The sequence below is a fragment of the Acomys russatus genome, chromosome 31 (genome assembly GCF_903995435.1).
Source record: "Acomys russatus chromosome 31, mAcoRus1.1, whole genome shotgun sequence".
Lineage (NCBI taxonomy): Eukaryota > Metazoa > Chordata > Mammalia > Rodentia > Muridae > Acomys > Acomys russatus.
In genome coordinates, this window is record NC_067167.1 from 11,108,417 (window position 1) to 11,133,192 (window position 24,776).

Sequence of the window (24,776 nt, forward strand, 5' to 3'; positions counted from 1 at the left end):
TCTCACATTGGCTACAGCCATTTAAAGAAGCATTTGGCAAGCTCTAAGTTTTCATTCTTGGCATAGCTGCCCCTTTTAGTTTTCCACTGAACCTTGGATACCAAGAAAAACCCTCCGCTTGCTTTACATCTGACATATTGTTTTATGTAATTCACCAGACCCCTTTGCACACGGCCCTCTGTATTTGTCCAAAGGTAATTAATGGCTTTGCAATATTTGATCAGCAGAAACAGGGACACAAAGAGAAATTGTGCAACCCAGAGGAGACCACACAGCCTTTTAAATTAAAACCTTTTGCTTTAAATGTTCAGATGTTCTGCAGGAATAGAAATTTCCACTTCAAAAGAAAAAAAAAGTTATGTTGAAATCCCCAGGAAGATACTTAAGAACCTGATAATTGATCAAATATACATATTTCTATCTCCCTTTTAAGGCCACCTGATTGTTGAAAGGAAAGAACATTTAATGCTGCTACAAGCTTGGGAACCTTTGAAAAAATAATCTTGTCACCACTAAAACAGAAATCCAGAGAGAAGTGATGGGTTCAAGGGCACATAGCTAATTAGTGGCAATAGGAGATAGGTTGATTCCATTTTCTGATCCCAGCGCAGCCTTCCTCTGCTTAGCACAATTAATCATGCCTATGTGACATCACCTGGTGACTTCAGATGAGCAGGGGAGGCCTCAAGTCAAGTTGGCTCAAACAAACAGTCCCAGGGGACCATTTATTCTAATAAACTCACCCCCGAGAGTTAACAATTTGTTTCCTTGCTAGAAATTAAAGTCACCCCCAGCCTGTCTGTATATATGGGGTAAGGTGCCTGCTGATGTGCTTTGGGCATTGAAGTCTTTTTAAGGTTGTAATTCAGACTCTTGTTGTATATTATATTCTTCCAAACCTCTGGCTACTCCCTCCAGTGTCAACTTTGGGAGAACTGCTTTGGAATGACTTAGCAAAGCCGTGTTCCTGGAAAATCTGAAACAGCCTCATGAATTGTAGGGTCAGCTTTCTTTCTTTCTTTCTTTCTTTTCTTTCTTTTTTTTTTTTTTCTGGAGATTTCTCTGCCTCATGCCAAAAGAAATTTACACCTTTTTTTTTTTTTTTTAAGACTCTCAAACAAATGCTCTATGAATCTCTTCTGAGTGGTTTTCTTCTTTGTCTGTGGCCTTTGTGAGGTACTAGGAAAGGCTGTCGGAGGGGGTATGTGTAAGTTAAAAAGTTTGGCTACACTGCATGAAAACTGCCAGGCAGTTCTGCGTTTCTGAGAAGATGGCACCACCTCTGTGCCATTTACCCTGATGAAATGGGTCTTTCATCAGAAACAAGCAATTTAGAAAGAGCGTTCGGAGCCAACCACATGGCGCCAACTCCTGATTGCCCATGAAACTGGGGGAAGGAGCACGGGAGTTAGAGCTCTGGATTCAACTGGTGTGAGGACTCTGTGGGCTTCTTTTCTTCCTCCTTCCTGACCCTTTACGGGAGCAGGTAGCGTGCTTTGAAATCACACCCCATTCTTGTAACAACTCTTTCCTTTTCCTGGCATCGTCACTAGCAATAGGTGTTTCAACTGGTTTGGGGTCTGGTAACGTCTACTGAAGGAACGGGCCTGCAGGGCACATTACAGTCGGTTCAGAGAGATACAGTTGGTCTCTACCAATTCCAGGGGTCCCATTCTCCTATTGCAATAAACTCAAAGGACCCTAGACATTGCCTAGTATATTTGGGGTGTTAAATCACTCCCAAATCAGATCTATACTGGACTGGAAAAGTCTCTGGAAGAGGAATAACTAATGAAGTGTTGCAACATCAGGCCCAAAATTAAAAATCACATAGCACCTAGGAAGCCTTTTCTACATGAAGGGATTATGGGCTCAGACCTTAGTCACTGACTCAGGAGTTGGGGGCAATGAGAAAAGACAATGACGCTTGGACAACTTTCCTATGAAAATATACAACTCTCTCTATATATTATTTAAAAAGCTTTTGCAGGCTTTTGTTTTTGCCTTATAGCTACAGGACCCATTTGTCTTTGGTAAGAGAAGTAAGGGCAAAAAGAAATGGTCCAATGAAAAGCCCTAGGCTTTAGAAATTAGATTGAGACCACCCAAAGCCAGAGTAAAGGAAGTTGGCTGCTTTCACTTCTATGACTACATATGTTCCTTTCTTAGACCCATAACAAACATACTCTTTAGTCTTCACTAGTAAAAGGCCTAGTTTAAAGTAAATGACCTTTTCCCCTCCTCCTTTGTTGTGCGTTTCCTATCTAAGCATCGTCAGATTGTCCAGAGAGTCAGCAGCCACATGTTGAGTCTGACCCATATCCCCTACTGAACAGTTCTGTGATCTTGGAGATACCACTCTGATCTTGAGCCTCACATTCCTCCTAATCAAATGTGAATAAATGATTATGCCTCAGAACTGTTCTGAGTCTCAGCCACAGAAGGGCTTCAGAATCTAAAAGGACCGCGGAGATATGTCACTATTAACAAACTGAATGAGACACTTTGCCACTTCGGTCTTTACTCATGGCTGACAATTTAACGCCATGGTTTCCTTTCCGCAAAACTTTCTATAATAACTGTCATCTAAAAAGGTTAACTCAGCCACATAGTGTACTCTAACTTGTTAATTAAAAATAACAGCATGAAAAAAAAAAAACCAACCAGCGTGTATCTCCTTCTCACTTAGCACTTTGTATTCAGAATGATCAAGCACTAACTACTGCTTGGCTGGACTTCTCAGTGGGTGTTGCTCTTTAGTTTCTCTTGTTGGAAGAAGCAAGCATGAGATGGAGCCTATCATGTTTCCATGCTGAGGCTTCTGGGAAGGTTTATTGTCTAAGAGGTGGGCAGGTAGTCACTGAAGTAGCACACGTAGGCAAAAGACTTCTGTTTCCTCCAGTCAGCTATTTGTGAGTTCTGCTCGGACTCAAAACATAGCATTCAGCAAAGGGAATTTGTTTCTAGTCTGAAAAGTATCTTTCTCTCTCAAGTTGCGCATCTAAAGTGTTTTTTTTTTTTTTTTCCTTCACTGTCTGACTCAGAAAATGATTTTAAAAGCAGCTTTGTATTTAAGCATGGCTTTGGTATTATCAAAAGTATGAGTTTTATTACCATATGGACCAGTAACAAGGTGATTTTTCTATCTCAGGGGATTTACATCCAATCATTTCTAGAGACACAGATTTGATATAGTAAAGATACATTTGAAGCACACAATGAAGTATTGGCTACTGTTGCTGTGGAACTTTATCTTATTTGATAGCTCAATGGGAAAAACAGAGACTAAATATCCGTAGATCTTTTTTTCTGTCCTCTACAGTAGCCAGTATGGGGCACATAAAACACCAGATTTGATATTGAAAACATTGTTCCAAAATCTGGTTTTTTTTTTTTTTCCTCACAAAATAAGCCCTTGACTTTCCATTGGCTACTATTGTCATTGTGTATTGAGACTGAAGAAATAGAAGAATTCAGTCTTCCAGTCTACTCAAGATTTCAGCTCTGAGGTGTTCCTTACAACTGAAAACTCAGTTCATGGCTAAGCCGAAAGGGATTTTTCAAAGGCTACCTCACTAGTATGTCCTACTAAGTTTGAAAACCTAGCTCTGACTCCACTTTTTCTCTCTTGGTCTACTTGATTTTTTTTAAAAGAAGCCATTATAGACCAGGGAAATGATGAACTCTTGGCATAAAATCAGAAAGATAGATAGTGCAACCAGAGGGTACACTCTTAGCAAACACTACAATAAATTTCTATTTGCCAAAGCAGAACTGACAAACTAGAGAGCTATGAAGAACCACACATAGCAATCAGATCCAGAGAACCAAGAATCAGAGAAAAACCCTGATGTGCACCAGGTCCTAAGGCAGACTGGTAAGGAAAGCTATCTGGTCAACCACATTCAGTCCTGAGAAACTCCTAAACAAGCAAGCACATTAAGTGTAAACTTGAAAAATTCATGTAAAATAGTCCTGATGTCTACTGTCCACGTCCTCACAATAAACTAACTGCTAGGTCACATTTTCTGGTTAGTGCATGAGAATAGTCACTGAAACCCTTAATCATTCAGAAAACATTTCTTTCGATTTCTATCAACCAACTTCATTAAGTCTCTATTTCCCCCATCAGCATGACTATAGTACACTACAGATACTTTCATAAACCTTAAAAACTTGATATATTGGAGATTTTAAAAACAAAGGGAAAAGGTAATTTTTTGAGTCAGTTTAATGTGAAGGCATGCCTGCTGGTTGGCTAGTTACTGCATTTTCTATCACTTGCTGGTAGAAAGTTACCGAAAGCAAAAGGTGTATAAGACACAGTCACTGCATTCCTCACTTGCCAGTCTTCCATGAAGAAGCTTAAAATTTCCTACGTATTTTGAGTTTTATATTTCTTTCCATTAAAGTCTCCAGTTGTTCATAGGCTTATTTAGTTTGGCAGAAGGTAATGGTGATTCACGTAATGAAGAAATTTGAAGGCAAAGCTACTGAAAATGGATCTAATTTCTTAGGGTAATTTGGGAGTGAGAAATTGATAATTTGTCTACGTTTTTCTGGTTTCATGAGCTGCCATACTGAAAAATATTTGTTCCATATGGATGCTTCGCCATTCCTGAAACACGTAACAAATCTTAGCTGCAACTATTTATAATATGGTTGAAGAATCAAACTATAGTTGGCTGGTTGTCTCATTGTTCTTGGCTGAACACTCTCAATCAATGGCTATTGAGTGAAAAAAAAATAAGATAAAATGGAAACCATTTTTAGCATGTTCCTTCCTATGGACCCAACCATTTTCACTGTGTTTGTCAAGCACAGCAAATGTTCCTTATAAAATAGATGGCTATATTTTCAGCATAGATGCAAATGCTCGTGACTTATACTTTAGAGTTCAACTCTCTCATTTCCCTCAGTTTGGGTGCAGAGATATTTTTGGGTGCCCAGAGATTCTTTCTTTTCTGCTGGTCCTAGTCTCCCAGTATGGAACAGATAATTGGAGGTAACATCTTGGCTGATCAGTGATAGAGCCACATAGAGACTTCCCTTACAGTAGATTTTAAGAATCCTAAAGTTGGAGGAATCCCAAGGCTTTGAAAAGTATCAATGCCCTAAGTGTGGATAGCATTCCTATAGAATTAATCATACTAATGCTTTGCATGAACTATGGAAATGTACCTTAATAGTTAAGCTATAGGCCAGTAACTACGTGGAAGCACTGGGAAGTGTAAGCTGAAGGCAGAGAAGGGCTTATTCTTAGCTAGTTCTGAAGCACGCACTTGTCACTTGAAGCCTTACAGTCACTGGATGGGCGATTGGTTTCAAGACGAGTGATTTGACCCCACTAACACCACCATATAAACATGGCAATACTAAAGAATAAGGAAACCTCTCTCTTCAGGGGGGAAAAGAGCTGTGATTGACAGATCTAGAAAGTGTTTTATGTCAAGAAACAATCTCTTGGTTACGTTGGGTCAAGTGTGTATGGATAGCAACTGCTTTTAAAGATGCATGTTAGTATTGCTTGGCGTGTGAAGGTAGATATGGGTGCAGGCTGCCCAAGATGTCATAGGAGCTTATTAGAGATGCAGGACCAGGGGCTCGTAGCACCCACGGAATGATCTCAAATCTGTGTGGTAACCAGATACCTTGGGAGACTGTATGCACAGTGTGATCTGAGGAAACTTGTTCTAGAAAACAACTGGTGGCAGCCATTCTAGGAGAGAGAGAGAGAGAGAGAGAGAGAGAGAGAGAGAGAGAGAGAGAGAGAGAGAGAGAGAAAGTAAAAACTCAGTGATGTTCCACTTCTGCTGAAACCAAATGATGATGATGAGGTCACACTTGCTTGTGGTCCCTGCCAATGTGAGGCGGGGGCACCTAGCCCCTGTTCCCTCAAGTCAGTGAAGCTTCCTTACAAAAAACATACAGAACTGCTCTAAGGATAACCCTGTGGCCTGATTTTCCGTGAACTAGAAATTGGAACTCCCAATTGCTGCGGCTGCAATTTCCAAGTCTGTCACCGGGGCCAGGAACTAAAGTTCCAAGACCTTAAGATCTTGCCAGGTTCTTTTTCAATAGTTACAGTTTTCAAAAATAGCCCAGCAACGGTGTTATATGTGTGTGCTTATGTGTGTGTGTGTGTGTGTGTGTGTGTGTGTGTGTGTGTCTATGTACATGTATATATATATGCCTATTTACATGTGTATATTATTTAACATTGCATTGAGCAGGTAGATGTGAAAGCCAGCTAGCTTGAACTGTTTTCCTTTGGATGGTGGTAGGAGGAACCCAAGGGAGGCTTTAACTCAGACAGGTAGAAGATCTCAGCTCTCCCTAGAACTATATAACACAGTAAATGTAGTGATTAAATTTGCCAGAGGAGGAACAATGACATTAATGTTAACCAAGGCATCTACCTCTGAAATGGGTAATGGTGCTCTGTTTTCTCTTTTCTTCAGGAAGAAAAACAATCAATAAGACTTTCACATTTTATCACATGTATTTTCCTTAAGCTCTTTGAACTCTCTTGAAGGTACTTGATCTAGGATAAGTTGATATTGTTCTTAGACCAAAACACTACGTTTGATTTGTTTAGATGCAGGTCACACTATTTGAATACAATGGTGTCCCAGAAACAGTAGTGATACAATAATACTGACAGCCTTATCTGGGATGCACGGTTAACATTGCATCTAAGTCTCTTTAGTGCTATTTTTAAAAGAGCCAGTTAGATATGCAGTTTGTCATTTGTTTGTGTTGTTTCTAGCACTCTTCATTAATGAGCTTTTACCTGGTACTTGGACAAAAACACATGGAAGTTCAATTACAACAACCGGGTTAACTCTAGACTCATACACTGTGCTTCTGCTTTTGTGAGGGACAGTATCCAAGGGAAGGTGAAGCCTGCCTTGGCAGAAGATTTACTCTTGAGCACAAGGGTCCCTAAGAAGACAAGAACCTTTCTTTTATCTCTGGTTCCATCTCTTTATTTTACCACTTCCAGAATGTTCTCTGCTCAGCCACCTGCTGGCAGCAGAAGGGTTAAGGAAGCACAGCAACTACTGTTCATGGAGTTTGTTAGCAGGTGTCACAAGGTGCCAGCCGCCACTGATAACCCACCCACCCATAACCCACATACATGAATTGATATATATATATATATATATATATATATATATATATATATATATATATATATGCTTGTATTTATACTAATCAAAATATTTTAAATACAAGCAAAGTAACACAGTCTCTTGAAAATTAGGGTGACATGCTATGGCAAGACCCGCTTTCCCAAGTGGCATCCCTTGGCTGGAAGCATCAGTATATGAACTATGACCCTAGCACTCACCATAGTGTCCTTGAATGGTAGCTTTATTCTTTTATACACCCGTCTGCTTTTAGCATGGACCGTGCTGTTTCTGCTTGGGATCCCTTTGGATGGTGACTGTCCACGTCTCTCCCTTTCAGTCCGTCATGCACTTAATGTCTTTGTACGAGCACCCACCCACTCAGCTGATTCATAGGAATACTGCACCGAGTTTATCTTTTGCACAACTCCCGTAGCTTCCCCCAGACATACCAAAGGTACAAGTCATCCTACAGTGTGTAAAATATCAGGCTCCCCTGATTGAAAGAGGAACCCAAGTCTGAAATCCCAAACATTTAACAGTCAGAGCTCATCAAAGGAACACTCCTTCAAGAGCAAGCGGAGAATTTGGCTACTGGCCTTGTCAAGCAGGAAAGGCCAGGTTCCCAGCCAATGAGATGGACGGTTGATGCAATCACCCAGCATGTTTAGGGCAGTGCAGACCATCAAACCCAACTCTTTAGACAACGCAATCTGTAGCATTATAGTTTGTTTTGCACAAAGATCCAGAACAGCTGTTACCAATTCACTGGAAGATTACACATGTGTCCCTCCATTCAGTCCTGTCACTATTTGGATCCCCCTCATCACTCACCAAAACTATTGCAACAGCCTCCTCAATGACCGCCCTGGGTCCAGTCTTGCTTGACACCAGCCATCCCACCCAGGAGATTAATCTTTATAAACACAGTTCTAATCACTTTATTCCTTTGCTAAACAACCACGCACGGCTAGATAAATTGAGCCAATTTGACAGCAAGGCATGCTAAGGAAGACCACTATCAGACTCTATCCAGTTGTGTCTGGTAATGTTTCCCTACAACGGAACTCCCAAACCAGCAGTCTGTAAGTTGTATCCACTCCTCATAAGTATCTGTCTTGGAAGATGCTGTGGTTTTTAATGAAATGCAGAGTTCTCTGCCAAAATTTATTGAAGGACAATTCTCCTCACATTGGTATGTTCCTTCTGCTTCAACTAAACCTCCACTGCTCTCAACTGTCTTATTCTGGCCCATTTCACCTTTTTCTATGACTTGCTTCAACCAATGGGTCACGGAATTGATTGACTTATTGGGTCTGCAAATGCCACTACATCTTCCTGCCATCTAGGCTGCATGACTGCCTTGTTTTGTTTTTCTGGACTTCCCCCATGCCCCACCCCCATTCTCAAATGTTACCTTCTTGCTGGTGTCTTCTGGCTGATGTCAACTCTCTTCTGAAACAAGAAAACAATAAAATTACTCTAGAAGCTGTTATAATATATTGCATTTCATGGGTTTTGTTCTGTTTGTTTGTTCCTTTATGTTTTGGTGAGTGTTTGTGCCTACCGCCACCTGCTTAGAAAAAGAGACGTGTTGAAGGCGAGGGCTATATTTTCTTAATTCCGATGATGTTTCTCTAGCTCCCTCATCCACGCCATGTTAATGTTGCATGAATTCATTAAGTTACCCACTTTTCTTTGGAACCACAGGCCTAGGTCAGTTGTATGTGCCCATAGGAAGGCAGTAACTTATTTGAAATGCAGACATGGCTAGGTTAGATGCTCCCTCTGGATTTTTCAACATTTTCAAGGAGAGAGTGTGAAGCAATGTATCAAAAGAATACTGCTGAGGGAATGTGGGTAAATAGACCGTGAACCTTTTTGTTAGAAGCTTGGTATGACCTCTAGATTAAAACACTATAGCATTTCTCAAAAGGAGCAACTTGTTTAGAATTATAGGAACCGGTCCATCCCCAGGGCCCCAGCTGAAAGCTGTGCACTGAGGCAATGCCAGGAAAACACAAATAAAATATTACAGGAAAAATGAAATGCAAAAGCTCTGCCTCATAAATCCCAAAATATCTATTGCTATCATTTTGGAGTACCTATAAAGAGACTCTTGTCCCCACCTTCCCTGAGGACCCGATAAAACAGGCTATCTACTTTCAAGATGATAGAGTCGATTTTATGAACCAGTAATGGATTCAAATGATGAATTTTGATTGGAATGGCCAACTGTAAAATGCTGTAGAATAAGAAGAAAGTCCCTATTATAAGTGTAATTAAAGTCTGCAATATATCATGAATTGCTATTTACTTTTTATGGAGTTAGACTCAACAAGAAAGCTGGATGGATGAATCAAGTCAAAGAACACAGTGCTTGTAACAGGAATCGACCATCGTATCAAAAGTCAGCCGTAAGGTCCATCAATCAGGCTTAAAAAATGACCCTTACCTATTACCTATATATAAATAAGTACCATAACCTAGTATTAAAGATAATACACTAACATAGCATTCCCTTCGTTCCCTCTTACCTTCCCATGGAAGATTTCAAGCCATGTTATTGAATTTCCAAAACAATATCAAGAATTTTCACTTTACTTTCTTTATACATGGTCATGTAAGAGCTTCCACTGGTGCTTAAACGGAAGATTGATTTTATTAGCTCTGAGTACCCCTTGCTGAGATCCTTGGTGAGGTAAAGGTTTCGATAAAGCTCTCTAACTAACCTGAAAGAGGCCAGAAATGCCATGTGGACAAGCTGATCTACGTTGGAATTGATGGAAAGGTCACCCAGGAATCCTCCTTTTTAATGAACTTGCCAGGTTAGTCTTCCCAATGTACAGTCAAGTCCTTCCAATTTCTACCTAGAGTTTTAAGGTCCACCCTGCCCCACCCCTATCTCTATCCCACAGTAGGAGATAGAATCTGATGGAGATCACATGGACTCTGTTAACTTCTCAAAGCTTAAGAGTATTTTTCCTGAAAGAAGCAGAGGCCCAACTCTGACTGTCTTGTATACATTGAAGTAACATTTGTTTCCAAAAAGACAACAATGGATACAAAAAGGAACCCTTAGCTTGAGGCGAAGAAGGGCTTTGAAGTAGCTGGCTGTGAGCTGGGAAACTTCAGGCAATTTTCTCCCTTTAAAACAGGGACACAGACACCCTACTTGTCCACCAAATAATGTATGATGACATCTGTGGAGTCATCACCAAATGCTGAGACTCAAGGATCACTACCAACTTCTAGAAATTTATTTGCATAACAAGTTCTAAGACCTGATGGAGTACTGGACTATAATACACATTGAAACTGAAAGTGGATTAGCTAGGCTGACCTTTATGCACCTTTCTTTGGAGCTTGGGGGCTACCATTTCTTATTTTGGGTCATGTATGGTTTCTTCTGACTGGAATGACAAGGGCAAAAATAGGAGTCATTATATTATTGGTCAGTCCTTTGCACATTCCGCCACCCCTTGAGTCTGGATAAAAGGTTAATTACATACATCTCTCGGGCTACAGAAATGATCAAGGCTGTCCCTGGAATACAGTTACTTCAAAAAGTAGGCTTTTGTTTCTGGGAAAATCTCCCACAGAGAAACATAGAAGACGAAGGAGAACTATAAATAAGACTGTCATTTATGTCAATTATAAATAGATTTGTTCCCTTTTGATTAGAAGATTAATGGTAGCAAAAAGTCTACACTTGAACAGAAATAAAGGAAGAGCCTCTGACAAAATATTATTACATGCTAACAAGTCTGGTACCTAGTCCTTCCTGAGTTAGTTTCTCTGACTTTTTCTAAATGAAGATTTTTCTTCTCTTTTCCTTTTAGAACTCAGCATAATCCTCAAAGTTCCTTTGTTCACCCTCAACACTTTTCTAGCTCTCTCCTTACCCTCTAGACTAGACAACACATGTGTACACGTCTCTTATTAGTCAAATGCTAGTGTTATAGACTCAAAATTCAAAAGTGGGTAAAGCTATTTTCTCACATGCTCCCAAGATGGCAACCATGTGCTGTGACAGCAGTCATCCCATTAGTGAAGCAGATTCTTTGCCACATTACCATGTATATGCGGTCCTTATAAGCACCTATTATCAGTGGGTACCATGCCCGGGAGCTGACAGACAAGTACAGTAGGGGAAAGTCTGCTTCTCACATCTAAACACTTGCTACACAAGGAGCAGTTTTTCCTTTCATCCTGAAGGGAGCACTTCCCAGAGGGAAGGGAACACTGCCCAGAGGGAAGGGAGCACTTCCCAGAGGGAAGACAACTCTTCATGACCAGTTTGCCAGTTCCTCGTACTCTACTTGTGCTTATGACTCATCTTTTCCCAGTGTCCCTGCTGCCTGCTGACATCATTCTGGAGCAGCTGGGTACTTCTGTCCTTTTCCAGGCTCCACTCCATGCAATGCAGTGGTACGCATCTCCTCTTTGCTAGGATAAGGGGCAGGGCATCCTGCCCAAGTCTCCCCACCGTGGTCCATTAAGAGTTTTGGGGCATTAAAGAAGGGACTGTATCCTAAAAGTAGCTGGGAAGTGAGAGCTGATACAATGGGGAGTGATCCCTCTGGGAAACTCGTATATACCTGAAATGACCTCTTCTGGTTTCCCTGTAGGATACTTTTAAGTGATTCTGACTCATCAGTTGGAAATTCACTTCTTGACAAACAACAACAACAACAAAACTGATTGGGTATTGCTCCCAGCATATAAAGAAATGTAGCTGGGGCGTGGTGGCGCCCACCAGTAATCCCAGCACTCTGGAGACAGAAGCACGCAGATCTCTGTGAGTTCAAGGCCAGCCTGATCTACAAAGTGAGTCTAGAACAGCCAAGGCTACACAGAGAAACCCTGTCTTGAAAAAATTTTTTTAAAAAGGAAAAAAAATAGAAATATATAAAGCATTTTAAATGTAAATCTTGCAAGTGTTGAACAGGTTGCTGTGTATGAGTTCTCACTCTCTAAGTGGCATTGCTCAAGAGCTCAGCTCTCATCACAAAGCTGGCATGCTATTGTGTAACCCAGACCCACAGCAATGTCACTTTGCTAACTGCACTTCGTAAGCATTCAAGTTTTGGGTCAGAAGTTCCAAGCAGGACCATTCTCCTGAAACCTAAGCCCTTCTTTGTTCCTCTTAAAAGCCAAAATACCTTTGGCCCTTATAAGTCAACACTATCAGATCTAGTATTTTCCTAATCAAAACCTACAAATGGCACTGTGGGTGGCCTTTCTTGCCCTTCCCCCACATCTCAATCCAGGATTCTTCAGGCATTGCCAGAGCAGAAGTGACATAGCAGGCAATTTGGGTCCTTACGTGGCCAACCCTCAACCTCCCTGCCAGGCACTACATTAAGATGGCAGACTTTGACTCAGGGGCATGTGAAGACATGGACTTAAGGACAGCGATCTGTTCCCAGACTGTTAGATAAACAGAAACCAGAAAACACCCTCTCCTCATCCTTGTAAGATGTCTGGGCTGCATCCAATAGCCTGGCTTCCTATCCAGTGCTGACCTCTAACTTAACTGGCCTCTGGATGAGGAATCGTTCACCTCCGCTGATTTACTTAACTGGCTCTATCTATGAACAGTTTTCCTAATTGAGGATGGGAGTCTCTTTCCTATTCTTAAATAAGCTGTCCTAGAATGTGCTTGGAGGCCTCATAAAGAGCGCCAAGCCCTGCCTGGCTTGTTCACAGAGGTAGAGATGGCCTTTAGACTCGGTGAAGTCAAACACTGGCACACGCCAGTGGCCAGCTGATCTGTTTGTCTTGTTCTTTTGGTGTTGCTGTCATCTTTCAGGGAAATCTAGGAATATCAGAAAGATGAGCCTTCCCTTTCCTGGCTGCACGTCCTACTTTCTGAGGATAAAGGAGAGGCCCCATGAGTCACTCTAAAGGGTCAGCCTTGGGGATTGGTTACTCTGAAGGCAAGTTCTGTGATAGACAATAAGAATCCTCATGTTTCTCTGAAATTCTTAGCTGGTGACTAAGTAAAATGTGGGGCTTGATAAGTGGAGATATTCTGGTGGTATAATGGGAAAGAGACTCTAGAGATCAAAGTACGGAATGTGTGGGTGGGGTGTACGGCACATCTGGGTGGGGCGTATGACACATCTGGGCAATAGTCGACATATTGGAGGCAGGAGGGTTGGCCAAAAAAAAAATAAATAAAGAGCCAAAGACACAACTTGGTGCAACATTTACATTGAAGTATGATAACTTCCACGTTCTGAGCTCGCACTACATGCACGGCGCTGTTCTAAACACTTCTGTGCAACAGTGACACGTTTTATTCTCAGCCACCTCCGTGAAACAGGAAGCTGTCATCATCGCCGCCTGTGAGCCCACTGAGAAACACAGAAGCACGCACATGCCTATGAGAACATAAAACCCTAAGTGTGACAGTTGACATCTTCAGTCAGGCAACCAAACTAGGTTTGTCCACAGTGCCTGCTAACCTCGTCTCTAGCTCGTTGTTCTTTCTTTCAGTTCCTTTCCTGGGTAACCCCTTAAAGCTGAGACCATTTATTCCTTGCTTAGTATGTTCTCTTACACCGTTAGGATGCCTGGGCTTCTGGTTGAAGCTTCACACACACACACACACACACACACACACACACACACACACAAAAGTACCTAAGAAATGGTGATCCCTACAGGGAACTCCCCCACTCCTTAAAGCCTATAACCCATGGAAATGAGTTTGGAAAGGCACAGTATAGAGACATTCCTGGGCTACGACCAAGTACACCATTCCAGGGTAAGCCACACATGGCCATACAGGAATGCCATTGACCGCAATGCTTCTAAAAGCAAAACCATGTCCACGTGTGGATGATTTATCTCACCAAGGGCTGTGGGGATCCAGGATTTTCTAGAAGGCTTCCTTTATCCTAATAGAGCTCTCAGCTTCTCGACTCCTAAACCTGAGCAACTCTGAGGGAGACTTTTTAAAACATCCAATTCAACTGAAACATTTTTTTCACAGTGAAGTCACAAGTTCTCACAAGGCACAATGTGTTGCCAATCTAGCATTTTCCCAAACTAACTCTTCTGCAAGGCTCTTGCAGGTTTCTTTTTTCAGGGCCATGTCCTTAAATTGCTTTGCAACATAGCTGTCTCTAAGGTCCCAATTTCTCTGAAAAGATTCCAACCCATGAGCTTTTTCGTTCACCCACATCATTCTGGCCCCAGTGTTCTTTGCCCTACCAATGAGGTTATCAGTAGGAAAACAATATTGCCCTTTAAACATACATTGTCAGTGTGTACCATTAGTTGTCTCAACTCAGCGAGTCAACAGTAACTCATCGTAAAATAACAATAGTAAGAATGTCAAATGGCCTCCAATGACCTAACTAGCCAGACAGATCTAACCCAGCCAGTGGACCAGATGTGCACATCTGAGTGAGTACTGATAGGTACGCAGATGCATAATGAGCACCAATCACCAGCCAATGCTAGGGTTGTGGTGCGGAAACTGAACGGACAGGGTTTCTGTCCTAGGTGCTATGACACAGTCAGAAAAGTCCAGGCGGGCCAGACTGTGCTAGAGAGAAAGCACCCTGTCTTCTGGAATCATCTGACCAGAAGATGCACAGTACATTTCCTAGGCTTTCCTTCCTTCCCAATGATTGCAATATATACCTAACCAATCTCCCACCATCTCCATCCCTCTCTCTCTCTCTCTCTCTCTCTCTCTCTCTCTCTCTCTCTCTCTCCTTATTAGCTCCTACCTCATGTACTGCTGTAGAGCCACAGCTATAGAAACTGATTTGAGTTTCCTGTAGTGAGGAAGCTTCACTCTCAAGTCCAGTTTAGGCTCTTACCTCACCAAGGAGGCGTGTTGGTCCATATCTAGAGTCAGAGTCTTTGTTCACACTTTCCTGTATATTTTGGAACCCTGTGAGTGCATTTCACTTGTCGTGAGAAGACTCTCAATTCTCTAAGTATCAAGAGAAGGTATCTTGGCACCCTGATCAAAAACTTTTAGAAGTACTAATTCCATTGCTATGTTTTGTAAGCATTGTGTTTACCATGCTTTGTAAACAAATAGATAGGCACTGATGACAAGTAGCAACGCTTACAATATTTGTTTGAGGGATATTGAACTGAGAGCAGTCATCTGAAAACCTCGAAGACAGATTTCATAAAGAGTCGAGGGACTGATACAACTTTACTGACCAAGTCAGTCCCTACCCGGGAGTTCAGTAGTGTGTCTGAATGATTTCTGGAAAAAACACGAAGACTAAGTGTGTGGAACCACTGATAAAATTCCATACAGGGGACTTGGACTCATTTGACACAGCATTGGAGTGTTTTTAATCTTAGCTTATTTTCTCTCCAGAAGGCTTTGTGATTTGACAAAATATGTTTCCTGATTGTCTTTAAACACTGTTAGAGTAACCCATTGGAGCAAAACAAGATCCTCCAAGGTTTCCTTTAGTGCTGGTTTGTGACTCTGTCTCCCTAGAGCCCAAATCCTAACTCTTGTTTCAGAGGCTTAAAAGAAATTAACTCAAGGCCACTCTTCTGCCAGCCTGTCCAAAGTAGTGTGGAAGTCTTATTAAAATTAGGCAGAATGATTTAAAACAAGATAAATAGAAGGAAAGACTATATTGACAAAGAGTGTGTAAATGTGGGGAAAGGAAGCTAAAATTATCAAGAGAAATTGACTCAATGGAGCAAATACATTGTAACAAAATATGTAAATAATTTTTAAAATGCCAAGTTCATCCTTTATCTGTATCACTCATGTAGAGAATTAGAGAGTGGTTACTCTTAGCCTTCAACTGGAGGGTAAAGAGGAGATGGAGGAACCCCTCAGAGCATAGCATTTCATTAGGTCTACTTTCCTCTCAGAGCCCTTGAGAGGCCATTTGTTTCCATGTGGATCACTGTTTGGTGGCTATGTTTCCATTCATGGCAGCAGTCGCTTGTGCTATGGGGCAAGTGAAGCTTTGCAAAGTCACAAAACAGGTCCCAAAGGAAAAAGCCACCCCTGTCATATCCAAAATAGTCCCTTTGCTCTCTGTGCTATTTTCTAACTCTTTGTCATGGAAAGAGCTCATGTCAAAAATAGAAGTAGGTTTAGTCTAGTCCAGCCAATATGGCAGTTGTTAAAAGAACAAATAAAACAATTGCTGGCCGGGATGTGGACACAGAGACCATTATCTACTGCTGATTGGAGTGTAAGCCAATCCAGACACTATGGAAGTCAGGATGGAGGCTCCCCCATACATCTAAAAGGAGATCTACCTCATCCAGCTATACCACTCATGGGTATTCCCCTGAAGGATCTCAAGTCAGCAGATCACAGAGACAGTTGCACACCAGGGCTTTCCACAGCACTGCTTACAATAGCTGAGTTACCGAACCCAACCTACATGGTCAACAACACAGGAATGGATGAAGAAAACATGGCATATACACAGTACAAGAAGTAAGTTATGTTGTTTTTCAGGAAATAGATGCAACTAGGGATAATGAAAAGAGCTGAGTAAGTCTCAAGGACAAATATCACGTTTTCTCTCATTTTCAGTTCCTAGATTTTACATAGGTACATCATGCATGTATATATGACTTGAAAGTAGAAGCCAAGATGTGTGGAGGAACAAAGGACTAATGAAGAAGAAGGAACAAAGGATAGTGGGGAATATAGTCAAAGCAATATATACTTAGATGAAAATGCCTATGTAACATGGCACCTTGAACAAAGAATAAACACAAGGAAAATTTAAAACAAACTGAAAAAAGAACCCCAGAATCAAAGAGTTGGAAAAATCTTCCACCTCATAAAATACCTCTATAGAGAAAGCAGTTGCTTCCTACACATCCTGGAAGAGGCTTGTGCTGAAATTTCTCCAGGGATGAGGACCAAAACCAACCTCACTGCCTCCCCCATTCTGCAAGCAGAAAAGCACCTCAATGCACCATCACACTAACCAGTGGTCCAATACCTCAGCTGAGCTCCTCTTCTGAACCTTCCCTGTCTGCACCTGCATCACTTAACTTTATTCTCTTTTGTACTTTAGTTATGTGTGGGTTATCTTCTTCTCTGCTGAGTATTACACTCCTTGAGGATCATAGTGTTGGCTTGTCCTTCCATTTCACAATGCACAACATTGGTAATCAGAGCCCTAAATATGATGGGTAACCAATGGTTTTGCTTGGTTTTTGTTTTGTTTTTGTTTTTGTTTTTAGAGTTTTTGCTGTTTTAAACTTGACTAGCAGACTTAGTTCTGCAAGAAGGCAGCTAGGTTAGAAGTAATTTTGTCATGTTCACTGAGTTGGATAGACTTTGGGTCCAGTTAATTTTGCTGTGTGCTGCTTTTATTTGTTTACAAATGTTTTACAATAAAGTTTATAAAAAATGTAAAGTTAAAAAGAAAATAATTTTGTCTGCATACATTCAAATTCCTTTACTATTTAGTCCACTGAAAATCATTCCTGACGCAGAAGACTATAAATAAGTATTTTGGGTGAACTTTGAATGAATGAATGAATGAATGAATGCTCATGATGGTTGCTCTCCCCTTTCCCTTTGAAGCACACAGCCTATCCTTGAATCACTTGCTTTGTGCCTCCTTTTGCTCTGCTCATGTACTTTTAGTCTATTGTATGTCTTCCCAGAATCTCCAGTCAAACACATCCCAATTCAATGAGAGAAAAATGTAATGGTACCATACGAGGTACCAGTAGCCTGCCAGTTATCTGTTCCTTTCTCCATTCAAGAGATGAGAAGAAAGAGTGTCTTGGGATTACTCTGGCTTCAATAAGATGAAAATACAACCTCTCACTATGTTGTTTAAAGCTACATAGCCCAACACTGCTGAATTATCTGTGATGCAGAGCAGTTCTATTCCACAACATCCTCAAGAATCTAGCTCTTGGCCCAGTAAGGAGGGAGATAAGAGTGCTTGTCCTGTAATCCTGGTGACCAGAGGTCAATCCCCAGAAACCACAGCATAGTGGAAGAAGAGGACTGACTCCACAAAGTTGTCCTCAGACCTTCAAAAGCATGGTACGGTGTCTGTGAATAAATACACACACACACACACACACACACACACACACACACACACACACACTCTCTCTCTCTCTCTCTCTCTCTCTCTCTCTCTCTCTCTCAAACATACTCATTCACACATCCATAACACACAAACACAATACATAATACACACACACACACACACACACACTCATTCACACATCCATAACACACAAACACAATACATAATAATAACAATAAATCAAAGTATTTTAAGATGAATAATTCAGCTCTTTCTGGCATTACATTTCATTCTAGTCCTCATCTACATGATGCTTGCTGGGGATTCAGCATTATAACCATGCTATAGCCAACAGAAAAATGGGAGGTGGGTTCTGATTGACCTTTAATGAAGAATCCCAAAGCTCTTATATGATGCTTTCCTTTATGTAGAACTTGAGAAGATGAGATCAAATGTAGCTGCAAGGGAGGCTGACAAATGTAGTCATCTGAACATTTAAGAGTTCTGTTATCACAGAGGGGAAAAAAAGGGGGGGCGGGAAATGGGTCCTGAGAAATGGGCAGGAAACCTGTAAGGATAAATGCCCTTGAGTTCTGTAAGTCACATGAGTTGGTTGACCAACCGTGAGGCACTGTACAGTCTGAGCTGCTCTTGTGTCAGCCAGCTCTATGCTTACCTCTTGTCTTTTGGCATTGTTCATTGAGCTGTGCGATTTCTGGACCATTTCCCAAGCTATCAAAAATAGAAGCAAAACCTCTCCCTTAGTTCCTGTGGAGTGACACAGGATGATTGGTGATACCTAGCACAGAGAAACATAGAGTAGATGCTCAGATCACATTTATCACTCTTAAAATCCCACCTACATGGAAGGTTGGCTTTCAGTCAACCTGGGCATGAAATCATCCCCAAAGTTCTTCACAGCTGTGTTTCTTGAGTAATTTCACAGCCTATCCATTCACCAGATGCATCTGAGCAAATGAGCAGCCGCTAAAGAGACTGTCACTATCCTCATCTACCCTTCCCTTCCCATCTTTGTTGGATGCGATTGAAGAAACTAATAAATTTCTCAGAGATATAAGAAATAATGGTCAGGATCAGAAATATGCCGAGAAAATGACTAGAACGCTATACAGAAGAGGGGAAGGGGGTTTTCCCAGATTGCAGACAGCATTCCTTTCCATTTCATCTTCTTAATGCATCCAAGGGAACTATTGTGGGCAGTTAACTATAAAAGAGTAAAGAAAAACATACCTTTTAAACATTGTTTACTCTGCCAAGTCGTGATTTTTTTTTTTTTTTTTAATCTTGCTTCATGCTAGTGGACACTTGGGGAATGCTCTAAGCAGCAGTAAGATCTTCCCAGTCAACTTCTAGCTAGTCAGGAATTTCCTACTTAAGGTAAGAGGCAACATAGCACAATGAATTGGTGCCTAGAAATATCCTAGTCTGAGCTCTGGCTTAACCATTTAAGAGGTAGATGAGCGAGAGACATACTGTTAAACAGTTCTAAGCTTCGGTATTCTCAGCAAAAATTGAGGCAAACGATGGTGTCTTTGTTGTAAGATTCTTATGAGGGATAAATGATACAATTACATCTAAACCAGATGTCCCCAGGTTTTTCAGTCTCCTAGAGTCACAAACCTGTCCAGAATCTACACAAAATGGCTTATAGTTTCTTTCTATTTGCTATGGTGTTTTTGTTTAATCTATCTATGTCGTCCCATTTTTACAGGCAGCTTCCCAGCTGTTTTCTACTCCCCATTTTCATGCTTGACTTCTAGGACTGGCTTCCTGTCAACTATCTCCTTTGCTCTAAATGTACCCAAGTAATGAATAGGAAGAAGACAGAAGGAGGAAAATAGCAAGTGGTTGCAATTTCGCAAAAGGAATGGACAGTAGAAAGTAGAAAGGGGTCATGGGGGTCTATAACAAAACACTTGTAGCTGTAGGTTACCTGTGGAAAGCAGCTAAATAGAGCTGCCAGACTTTGGGTCTGGACAAACAAGAAGAAATGGCAAGTCTAAAGATTTGACTTAGGTCAACTTGGCTTTAATCGGCGGCAAAGACGCTGGCTTGGGTTTCAGAGATACTGAACCACAAATAACAGGCAACTCCCATGGGTCATTGGGATAATAATCCAAAGCTGAGAGAGGGTATCACAGGAGAACTGGCTTAAAAGTTTCACTGTACATATTGTCCTTGGCTGGTGCCATAGTTTGAGCAGGACCCCTGGGCCCAGATCTACCCGTCATAATGTTCTTGGGAGGGAAGGCGGAATGGGAGGATACAAGGGATGGGATAACAATTGAGATGTAATATGAATAAATTAATACGACATATTTTTTTAAAGATTCACTGTACAGGCAATGGCTGCAGCACACCCTTGTACGACACTCAGAACGCATGAGTGAGTAAATTAGTGTTTCTTTAAGACAGTCTGGGGAGATAGCTGCGGTTGGTAGTATCCTTTGCTGCTCAAGCAAGAAGACCAAAGATCCATTGCCAGCCTAGTGCCAGCATGTAACCTTAGCCCAAGGGGCATGGGGTATGACTAAGACAGGTAACCCCCGAAGCTCACTGGCCAGACAGTCTTGTTTAACTACATCAGGGAGCTTCATGTTCAATGAGAAACTCTGCCTCAAAGAATAAGGTGGTAAGCCATTAAAGAAGATTTGTGGTCTCCACATGTACATGAACACACTAAAAGAACATATAGCACACACACAACATAACACACACACACACACACAATTTTCAAAATAAATAATATTAGAATGAAAATCACCATTTTAGAGTCTCAAGAAGATTGGTCATTACACTCAATTGTATGTTCTTTCCTTTAAAAAAAAAAATCATCCTTTGGACCATGAGCTGAATATCTACCCATTATTATCTTTCAAAGCTTAGTTTCAAATCATGGACATTATAACATGTCGCAACTGGTGTTATGGCTTTCGATGCTCTTGTCCTAAATATTTCCCTTGCCTTTGAGGATGACAACAGTGCTGGCAGTCATTCTAGTACAATGTGTGTTCTCCCTCACTTCTGGTTCAGCTACCAAAGGCATGATTGTAGACACTTTCTCTTTATCAAAAAAAAAAAAAAAATCCTTCTAACGGAAGTACAGACACAGGTAACAAATAGCCCTCATGGGTTAAGGGGTTTAGAATTCAGTCCAATGAGGTAAGAAGCAGCCGATTCCTTGACAGTTATTTTCACCTTCAAGGTTCTTAGTGTGAGCAACCAAGGGATAGATCCAGACTGGGCCTTAAATATCTTGGAGATCTGGCATCCCGTGACCATGCCCAGGTGTACCCAGATTCTAATGCCACACAAGATGGAGAAGCCGGCTGCTTCGGCATGTTAGGAGCCCCAACAGGACAAACACTGGCCTCTTTCTGTGGGGGCTGCGAATGGGATGCAGCTGAAGCAACATGATCCGTTTCCTTCCAGTACTGGGAAGAACAATTGTGTGCCTCCCAGGGGAAGCCATTCAGAGCTGGACAGTGTAGGGTCTGTCCTGGGATGGGAATGCAGGGTTCCTGAAGGGGGGGCAGTGTTTCACGGCCACAATTCTCTAAACACACACTCAAAGGTGGAAGGAAAGCCAAGAGAGGTCCTGAGGTCCAGTCCCCTGCCTCTAAGCCTTCCAAGGCAGATGGTTGTCATCCTACATTTGGAGCTCTCCGGGGGTGGCGATTACTCAGCTTCCCACAAGGCCTGCTTCAGCATGTGTCCCCTGTTCAATCAAATTCTTCCTGATACTAAATGGGCATGCACTGGGTGTAGATGGAGCCTGTTTATCCATGGCTAGTCCTCAGCGCGTTGGATGTCTAGCCCTGGGGGGGGGGGGGGGGGGCGGATGAGGAAGAGTACCATGTGATCATCATCTTCCTTCTACCTCCCCACAGCGATGATCATGCTCACCCAGAGCTCACAGAAATTTTGCTATAATGTTTGTTACACTCCTCGCTTAGCCTTGTCTTTCTAGGGAACCTACATTTTAACTTTGTTTTTCCACCCACTTAAAATTTTTTTTTTTTTTAATCTTGCTGGACTATCTCCAGATTCTCCAAATGAATCTTAAAATAGAGTGAAATCTGAGTTCCCACTCTAATTAAAACCTCAGGAATGCCAAGTTTTGTGGAAAGATAACTCTCTTGGCTTTCGTTTCATAATCCTTCTCATAAGCCTGCCTCCCATTACAGGGTGTTGTAGTGCTTTCTTGCTCACACAGAGCTCACATATATTTTGCTATAGTGTTTGTGATGCTGCTCACTGCCAGACGGAGCCCATTTCTGTCCGTTTTAAACATCTTTCTGGTTCTTTTGTGACTCTGTTTTGAAGTCACTAAAGACCTTTTTAAATTTTCATCCTACCTTCAACCGTTTTTGAAGATCTATTCCCGGATTCAAGGCAATCTGAAAAACCATTCTTTTCTCTTATTTGTCATGAAGGAAGGAGTTGGGATTTGCACCAATCCCATGAAGGGTTAGAATATCCTTCCTCTCTCCCACTCCCCATGAGCTTGGGTTGAGCGTGGGAAATAGTGCAGATCACCCCTCTCCATCCACTTCCACAATGATTGTCTCTTGTGCACCAATGATGCAGCACTGGGGATGCAAAAATAGGCAAATGGGCTTCCCTTCCCGTTTATTAACTTGTCTATCCATGTATTAAAATGTATTCATGACACACTGACTCTATGCGGAGCGATTCTGACTGGCAGTAAAACGCTCTTGGCTTCAAGGACCTCACATTACAAGGGGCTTGAGGGGAAAAGGAGACAAAGTACAAATCAACAAATAAACAAGGTCAGGTCAAGTTTTGGTAACTTTCCTGAAAGAAACAATAGGATTATGGGATTGAGGGTGTGGGCGACCTTAGATAAGGTAGACAGCAGGGGCCCTCTCTGAGAAGAATGTCCCGAGGACACTACAATTTAAGAAAAGTTCTGATATTCTGAGCCAATACCCTTTAACAAACTAACCCTTCTGTTTTCTCTGACCCAGAGCTTTTAAAATGGGAAGTTAATGTTTGGTAACACATTGGTCATCCATTTAATTATTAACACGCCCAGTGGATTCTTTCAGGACTTTTAATCAAAAGTGATAAACAGGGAATTTCAGGATTCAGAGAGGGAATAGATGGGAGTTACGGTGTCATTGAGGGCAGAACAAGATGGTGAATGGTGTCATCAGATAGACCCTCTTCACTTTCGAGCCTCCCGTGAGCTCAGGACTCTCAATGCATATTTGCAGCCCATCTGGAGATTGGTGGTGGGGCACATAGAATCTCTTGAATAACAAATACTCTTTGATGAATGTTGACCTAAAGAAACATCCTAGATCTTTGGGTGTCTTTTAACAATATAATTGGCATTTTAGCCGTGATTCCTCATGGCCAGGCAAGCCCAGGATGTCTGAGAAGATTGGGGTGGGAGACAGAGCACTGGAAACTTCACTTTCTCTGAGGCCAGACCTGCATTTCTCTGGTTTCATTGGAGATGGAGCCTTTTGAATTTTTAAATTTCCTCTCTCTTAGAACATAGACATGTAGTTATATATCCTGCTGAGGGTGCCAAATAGAAGCATAAAGTAGAAGATTCCCGAGGACCTATGCTTTGTTGTCATTTGAATAAGCCTTTGCTGTTGGATCCTATCAGCCTCTGGGTCATGATTTTTAGTAGCCTTTGAACATTTTGAGGCCAGGCAAAGTGTTTTACCACCCTTCAAACTGTTTTCAGCCTTGATGGAGCACTTGCGTATTTAGGGATGCTCATACAAGCTGCTAAAGGGTCCTTCAAAGCTCTGCGAGAAATCAGCAGAGCAGATAGGGAGGATTTCAACACAGAGATACCAGTCACCCTTGGAGATACATAACAGACTTCTTGTTGAGTGAATGAGACCATTCCAATCTTATCCATGGCAGAAATAGATCTTTGAAGAAGTTATGTGAAATGTCCCAGAGAGGCAATGGGAAGTAGATAGCTAGGAAAAGAATAATTAAAAAACCCTAGTATCTTTTTTCTTCTTCTTCTTCAAGAGGAAAATGAAAACTGGGACTTGAAGAAAGTTGTAATCACCATGGCAGCCATGGCTTCTGCCTCCCTCCTTCCTGCATCCAGTCTGGAGCTGCTGCCTACAGGGCACTGTTTGGCTTAAAGCTATGAGAAGCTCCAAGACGGGCCTCATGAGGCAGCCTTGGAAACTAAATAAAGGGTCATTTGGCCCCTTCCTGTCACTTCTCTCTAGAAGCAATTGGATTAATTAATCCTGCTTTTGTCATAAGGCTGATCCTAAGACTTGTTTGAGGGGTGGCGCTGTCAACTATGTACATAGCTTGACTGACAAAACAGAAAGCTATAATTCTGTTTGCACAGCCATATGTCCTCTAGTTTGCAGCCCCTAGCTGACTCTGGAAGTGAACACTGCTGGCGTGCCTCTCTTCCACCCCATTTTCCACCAGATCTGAGTGGTCCCTGGGAGGATGTTTTCATGATCCAGTTCTGAATGTGTGTCACAAACCAACTCCACATTTTTTTGTTTGTTTGTTTGCTTTTCACTTCTCTCTATTACCATAGTGGGTAATAAAAGTTGAAGGCAAAGACACGTGGGCA

General features: G+C 41.7%; 1 protein-coding gene across 4 annotated transcripts in view; it reads left to right on the forward strand.

Moving 5' to 3' along the window:
* Positions 1–24,776, forward strand: part of Igf1 (insulin like growth factor 1) — a 70,421-nt gene that overhangs the window by 14,113 nt on the left and 31,532 nt on the right. The gene's annotated exons all lie outside the window — the stretch shown is intronic.